This window comes from Octodon degus, unplaced genomic scaffold (assembly GCF_000260255.1).
Source record: "Octodon degus isolate 3935 unplaced genomic scaffold, OctDeg1.0 scaffold00010, whole genome shotgun sequence".
Classification (NCBI taxonomy): Eukaryota; Metazoa; Chordata; class Mammalia; order Rodentia; family Octodontidae; genus Octodon; species Octodon degus.
In genome coordinates, this window is record NW_004524586.1 from 1,873,583 (window position 1) to 1,881,635 (window position 8,053).

The 8,053-nt window shown below is 40.4% G+C and overlaps 1 pseudogene; it reads left to right on the forward strand.

Annotated features, from left to right (window-relative positions):
• Positions 1–6,630: 6,630 nt before the first annotated feature.
• On the forward strand, positions 6,631–7,484 carry LOC101588672 (annotated as a pseudogene).
• The last annotated feature ends 569 nt before the right edge of the window (positions 7,485–8,053 follow it).

Here is an 8,053-nt window from a genome sequence, read left to right on the forward strand (position 1 = left end):
TGTGTGTGTGTGTGTGTGTGTGTGGAACCGGGTATTGAACTCAGGTCCTTGCGCCTGCCAGGGAAGGGCTTACTCCACTGAGCCATCTCCCCGGCCCCATGAGTTACTCTTAAACAATGAATTATAGAAGAAATCAAGGAAGAAATAAAAGTTACTATAACTAAATGATAATGCCTATACAACATACCAGAACTTACAGGACACAATGAAAACAGCTTGAGAGGATCATGTATAGCTATAAATGCCCACATCGCAAAAATAGAGTGAGCCCAAATAAATAATTTAATGATACACCTCAAGATCCTAGAAAAATAAGAATAGTCCAAACTCAAAGCTAGTACAAGGGAGGAAATTATAAAGATCAGAGCAGAAATCAATGAAACTGAGGCCAAAAAATCATTGAATTAAAGTTTGGTTCTTCAAAAGAATAAAATAGAGCTTTTAGCCAATTTAACTGTAGGGAGTTCAGGAACACAGACACAGACAGAGAAAGAAAGAGAACCCAAATCAATACAATTAGAAATGAAACAGGTGAAATCACAACAGATACTGCAAAAAAAATTTTTTTAAAGATGATTAACAAGGGCCGGCCAGATAGCTCAGCAGATTAAAACGCCTGCTTAGGCAAAGCACAGTGACCAGAGTTCAATACCTGGTGTGCCATGCTGGGCCCAACTCCCAGCCATGCTGAAACTGAGATTGAGACTGGGTGTGGTGACACATGCCTGTAATCCCAGTGCTTGGGAGGCTGAAAACAGGAGGATCACTACAAGTCCAATCTGTGTAGTAAGACCCTATAAACCCTGTACTAAATACATTAAAAGAAATAAATAAAGATGATTAACAACCACTAAACAAAAGTGTATGCCAAGCAATTGGAAAATTCAGAAGAAATACATTTCTAGGTACATATAATACCCCAAAACAAACCAAGAAGATTGAAAAATCCTGAGTAATTTGATAACAGACAGTATAAGCAACAATTTTTAAAAATTACCAACTAATAAAAGCCCACATCTCAATGAATTCATTGCTGAATTCTGAAAACTTCAGGGAAAATCTAATATCAATACTCCTCAAACTCTTGAATAAAATTGAAAAAGAATGATTACTCCCAAAGTCATTTTTAAAAGCTACCACTACCCTAACTCCAAAACCACACAAGGATAAAAGCAAAACAGAAGAATATAGGCCAATATCTTCAATAAATATAGATACAAAAATCCTCAACAAGATACTGACAAACGGGGCTGGAGAGATGGCTCAGTAGAATAAGCGCTTGCCTGGCAAGCGCAGGGTCTGAGTTCAATCCCTGGTTCCATAAATAAATAAATAAATAAATAAATAAAGGATACTGACAAACAGAGTGCAACAAATCATCAAAAAGTTCATATAGGGCTGGTGAGATGGCTCAGTGGTCTAAAGCACCTACTTAGAGCAAGCTTTGCAGAGCACAGGGTCCGCGGTTCAATCCCCCAGCACCACATGCCAGCCGGCCCCGCCCCCTGATGGGCTGAGCTGGCCACACACACACACACATAAATAAATAAAATTAAAAAAAAAAAAAAAGTTCATATACCATGACCACGCAGCCTTCACTAAGGGGTATAATAATCAGTAATGCAATATACTACAGAAACAGAAGCAAGGACAAAAAATCACGTGATCATATCACTAGATGCAGAAAAAGCCTTAGATATCCATTTGTGACAAAAACACTGAAGAAAATTATAGAAGGACTGTCTCAATCTGATAATGCCTATGTATGATGCCACTATCATATTAAATGAGAAAAAAACAATTTTTTCCCTCTAAAATCAAGAACAAGACAAGGAAAACCACTATCGTCACTCCTGTTCAAAACAGTATGGAAAAAAAAAAAACAGTATGGAAAAACATCTGTCTGTGAGCATAATTCACTGGAATACATCCTTGTGATCCAAAGCACTTGTATATCAAAGCAAATTTTCATGTGAAAAATAATAGAAACTCAGATGATTCATCCAACAACCCAAAAATAGTCATATAAAAATGATTACAAGACTGTAATACAACACAGAATAATGAACAAATCAAAAATATAAAGAAAAACAAATTAACTTGCATTCAACTTTGAAAACCTTCATGTCTGGTATAAGGAAGACAAGAGAGAAGAGGGTTATAGTGCAGGAAGATGTTCACTATCACTGATGGAATCATTGCTGCCTCCTGGCTCGGTGAAATCCCTTTCTTTTCATGCAACTTTAATGAACAGCCTATCCATCAGCTTTCGCCTCCTTTTGAGGACTTCACAGAAATGTGACACTGGATTGTGGTTAAGCAGATTTGTTGCTCACATTACTATTGACTGATTTAGGTGGTCCCGTCCTACAAAACTTTTCAGCTTCTCACATTTTACACGGTTTCCTAATCTCATTTGGAGTTGGGGATTCCTTCCCCTCTTTCCCCTCATCCAGTGCAGACAAGATCTCCTCCACAACCTGCTGCTGTTGGGAGTGACCGCCTCCAGTCCTGCAGGGAGAGAGAGACAAAGCTGCCAGGTAAGCTGCAGCACGACACGTCTGGCGTCGGGTACTGCTCGTGCAGTGAGCCACTGCTCGTTTATCAAGGTAAATCTTACTTGACATGTTCACAGACACGATGCTCACAATGTGAGAACGCTGGCAAGAACAATTAGGCAAGAAAAAAGAAATAAAACGATAAGGTATAGGCAAGAAAGAAGTCAAATTAAAGGAATATTGTGGGACTGTCCTGCTTCAAGGTTGTATATGATGAGATTTTTGGACTTATGTGCAAACATGAGAAGTATAGAATTCTTTATCCTATTTTTAAAATATAATGTAATTTTTAAAATGTTTTTATCATATTATGCAGGGACTTAAAGTTCAACATATCAATACTTGATGAAAAATACCTGCTCCTTATTATCCCTAAGATGTTTGAAATGCAGTGAGATAGTGAGGTTAAGCTTAATAGCCTAAATCGTTTGATAATAACAATAAGCTTGTCTTCTGGATGGTTAACAACCTAGTTTGCAGACCAAAATTAGAGAAAAAGGAGGGCTACAAGGAAAGCCAACATTTTGGCCCTAGCCTTCTAAGGTCAATTAAGACTCAGGACATATGAGAACTTGTACTGTAACGTCATGTACCTCAGTAGTGTCCCAAATTTTCTGATCAAGAAGATTATTGGGCCAAAGAGAGTGATCGATGATGTAGAGTGTGCCTAAGGAGAGTCACATGGGGAGAAGACACTCCCTCAGGCTTTCACAGAGAGCACATTGGTCAAGCAATGGCAGTGACTCAACCACATGGCTGCACTGACAATGATTCTATAATCTGAGGTACAGGATCTCAGAATAAATCCTGAGGGCATTTCATTGACCTTCTCAGACCAAAAAGGTACAACTCTTGTTGCATAGGTCCTGCTTTACCTTGGTCTTAACCATCCAGTAGAAAAGTATGAAGACGAAATATAGGAAATAAAGCCATGCTGTTATGTTGAGCTGTGGGGGACTCAGGTCAATAATTTCTGACATTGCCAGTTAAACAGAAGACCCAATGCTATAATGGGCTACTGGACTCTTTTAGAATATTTTGCTGAGTTTACACACCTATAATATTCAATAATGGAACTTAGAAAAAATGGGGTATACCAATGAATGTCCATTTTGTATCTGTGTATTCAAAGTGGTTAGGATAGATATATAGTTGCATTCTCTTAATGAATAGAATGATTTGTTCTAATGGTGTTTGTAAATAGGATCACAAGTCCACTTCTTGTACAGCAATTAACCACTGAGAAGAATATATGCAGTGTATTATTTGTTGAAACTGTACTTCTGATTAGATTTGAAACTGTCTCATTGCTATCTGTTTATCAATAAAACTTTGAAAAAAAAAAAGAAAGAAGTCAAATTATCAATGTTTGCAGATAACAGATTCTCTACATAGAAGAGGATCTCAAAACTCCACCAGAAGACTCCTGGAATTAATAACCAAAGTCATTAATATAGCAAGATATAGCATTAGTATACAAAGTCAATAACATTCCTGTATATAGACAATGAATCTACCAAAGAGGAAATTATAGAAGAAACACCATTCACAACAATGCCAGAAAAAATTAAATACTTAGCAATTAACCGAGGGCTGGGAATACAGCTCAGTGGCACAAGCACCTGCCTGGCAAGCTCAAGTTCCTGAGTTCAATTCCTTGTGCAAAAAATAAAAAAGAGGAAATGACCTAACTAAGGAAGTGAAAGACCTCTACAACAAAAAATTAGAGTACTCAGTACTCAGAGAAAGGAACTAAAGAGAAGTTCAGAAAATAGAACAGTATTTTCTGTTCCTAGGTAACAAAACAAATATAGTCAAAATGTTTGTACTCCCGGGGCCGGGGAGATGGCTCAGTGGAATAAGCGCTTCCTTGGGAAGTACAAGGACCTGAGTTTAATCCCTGGTTCCTCAAAAAAAAAAAAAAGGGGGGGGCTGGAGAGATGGCTCAGTGGTCTAAAGCACTTACTTAGAGCAAGCTTAGCAAAGCAAAGGGACCGCGGTTCAATCCCCCAGCACCACATGCCAGCCAGCCCCGCCCCTGGTGGGCTGAGCTGGCCACACACACACACACACACACACACACTAAATAAATGTAAAAATAAATAAATAAATAAAAAAGTTTGTACTCCCTAACTGATGTAATCCCAATGAAAATGCACCATTCTTCACAGAACTGGAGAAAACAATCTTAAAATTCATATCAAACCAGAAGAGGGCCAGGTGTGGTGGCAGATGCCTGTAATCCCAGCATTCAGCGGGCTGAGGCAGGAGGATCACAATTGGAAGCCAGCTTGCACTACATAGCAGAACAGGAGTCATCAAAATCCCATACTTGAAGTTATATTATTACAAAGCTATAGTGATTAAAGAAAAGGGGCCAAAATATACTTCAGAGGAAAGATAGCACTTTTAACAAATGGTGTCAGTTGAATTAGCTAACCATATGCAGAAAACTGAATTTAGACCCATATCTTTCACCATTTACTAAAAAAATCAAAAAGATTGAAGGTATAAATATTAAAATAGAAACACTAAACTGCTGGAAGATAAAATAGGTAGAACTCTTCAAGTCTTAGGTGTAGGCGTGAACTTTCTGGAAAGAATTCTGGTTGCAAAGGAAATGATACAAAGAATCATCAGATGAGGTCATGTTCAATTAAAAAGCTGCACAGTGAAAGGAACAACCAGTGGAGGGGCTGGTGAGATGGCTCAGTGGTCTAAAGCACCTACTTGTACAGCAATTAACCACTAAGAAGAATATATGCAGTGTACTATTTGTTGAAACTGTACTTCCGATTTGATTTGAAACTGTCTCATTGCTATCTGTTTATCAATAAAACTTTGAAAAAAAATAAATAAAGCACCTACTTAGAACAAACTTAGCAAAGCAAAGGGACCACGGTTCAATCCCCCAGCACCACATGGCAGCCAGGGCAGCCCCCTGGTGGGCTGAGCTGGCCACACACACACACACACACACACACATAAAAATAAATAAAATTAAAAAAAAAAAAACTAGTGGAGTGAAAAGACAAACTAAAAAGATGAGAAAAGAATATTGGCAGCTACCCTTCAGAGGGCTAATATCTACAATGTATAAAGCACTAAAAAATAGATCGCCATCAAACAAAAGGCCAGATCAAAAAATGGGCAAGTGAAATGAATACACGCTTCACAAAAGTACAAATGACCGATAAACACATGAAGGAATAATCAATATCCTTGGCCACTAGAGCAGCGCAAATGAAAACAGCACTGAGCTTTTATCCTGAGACTGAGTGGCCGTCAGGAAGAAATCAAATCACAGTAAATACTGTCAAGGCTGCAGGGAAAAAGGAGGTTTCCACACTATTGGTGAGAACGGAAACTGGTATAACTACCATAGAAATCAAATGGAGGGCTGGGGATGCAGCTCACAGGACAGTGCCTGCCTGGCAGCATGAGGCATTGAGTTCAATCGCCCCTACCCACAAAAAAGAAAGAATTCCATACGGAGATGCCTCAAAATACACTCAAATTTGAAATCCCATTCGATTCAGCTATTTCCCTTCTAGATATTTTCTTGAAAGGGTTAAAGACACCGTACTCCATGTAATGACGTATGCACGCTCACGTCTATAGCAGCGCAATCTGTGATAGCTAAATCCTGACAGTGGCCTATGTGCCCGGCCACAGGTGAGCGCACAATGTGCTATGCACATGCAGCAGAGGACAGCTCCGTCACAGGGAAGAGCAGACCCGTGTTGCTCATGGGAGAATGCATGCGCCCTAAGACCAAAATGTTAAATGAAATAAATCAGACATACCAGCTTAAGTATCACATGCTTTCTCTCCTAGGAGAGACCCAACATATAAAGAACAAAATAAAAGACAGATAATAGGAGGTAGGGCGACAGATCTTTTCGAAATGGGAAGGGGAGCAAGAGATGGAGGAAGGGTACAGAGAGGAGGGAAATGGGATGAACAAAGGAATTAAATTGTATTATATACAGGTACCAACTCCGCACAAGAAATGCAAACACTATGCAGGGTGGAAGAGAAACAATAGGACGGAACACGGTGCGATCGGGCGGTGGCTGCAGGACCTGGACTGGCAAGCTGAGGAGTGGAGCGAACACGGCCACAGACAGACGGAGGACGCGCTGGCCACTGGACCCCGCTCCCTCCCCTTTCTCCCTGCCTCCTGTGCTAGAGGATGAGCCCAGCCTTTAGGGCTATGGACGTGGAGCCCCATGCCCAGGGCATCCTGCTGGAGCCCTTTGTCCACCAAGTTGGGGGTCATTCGTGTGTCCTCCATTTCAACGAGACAACTCTTTGCAAGCCTTTAGTCCCAAGGGAGCATCAGTTCTACGAGACTTTACCAGCTGAGATGCGAAAATTCACTCCTCAGTACAAAGGACAAAGCCAAAGTTCCTTTGTTAGCTGGCCACCCCTGTCCCTTTTTATCTCTTGGTCCTTTCCCCACTGGCCACAGGGGAGTGTGGTCCCCTCAGTTCCCTACCCTGGCTTCTCTGCACCCAGAGCTGGGGCCACTTCAGAAGTGTCGTCTCTCTGAGCACGCATTCCCCTGCAGCAAGCAAGCGGGCGGGCAGAAGGACTGAGGAGATTGAGTGATCCTGGGGCTGAGAGGCCTGGCAGGAAAGGTGTTCAGCCAGTCGGTTGTAAGGCGCTCGTCGGCACCTGCTGAAATGTTCCCACCAACAGCCCCTCCTCAAAGACTATAATCACACATGGCAGGTCCTAGAGACTCAAGCGGGAGAGCTGCTTTCAAGGCCAGCCTGTGTCTGCACTCCCTGCCCAGCCCTATCTGCCCGTGTTCATTTTGTTCTTTTGTAACTCAAATCTGCAAAAACCAATAAAAGCGTAACTGAGAAATATAAAAGGCTTGGGACACCCACCCGTTTGGGTGTACTACAGGAAGCCTTTGCCAGGAAAAAAAAAAAAAAAAAAAAAAAAAAAGAAATGCAAACACTATGCATTAAAAGTAAATAAATAAATAAAGGAACACTGTGTTGCAAACATCTACTAATAAAAATAAAAAGAAATTAAGTTAAAATAGCTAGCAATAATTACAGTGGATTATTAGGTTAAATTAATTACTTTACAAAAATTTTACAAATAATAAAAATAATGATGTAACAAAAGTTATTGGTGTCTCATCTATACCCCTGGCATGTCCCATTCTATATATGCCAAAACATTCTCTGCCGGCACTTGTAAAATAAGGATTTTTTCCCCTCAATATCTGCATAATAGGGCACAAGTGCCAAGGATTCTGCTCCTGGGAACAGCTTTCAATAAACAACAAATAGATGTTGAAGGATACAGTTACCAATTCTTCTAGGCTGCAAAACACCTTTCAAAGATGCACAGTTCTGGAAACCTACTCATGAATATCTCCCCACATAGGCAAACGTGGAATTAAGGTGCGAATCTTGGGTAGGGGGATTATCTTGGTGAGCAATCACACGTGTCCTTAGAAGAGACAGATGCAC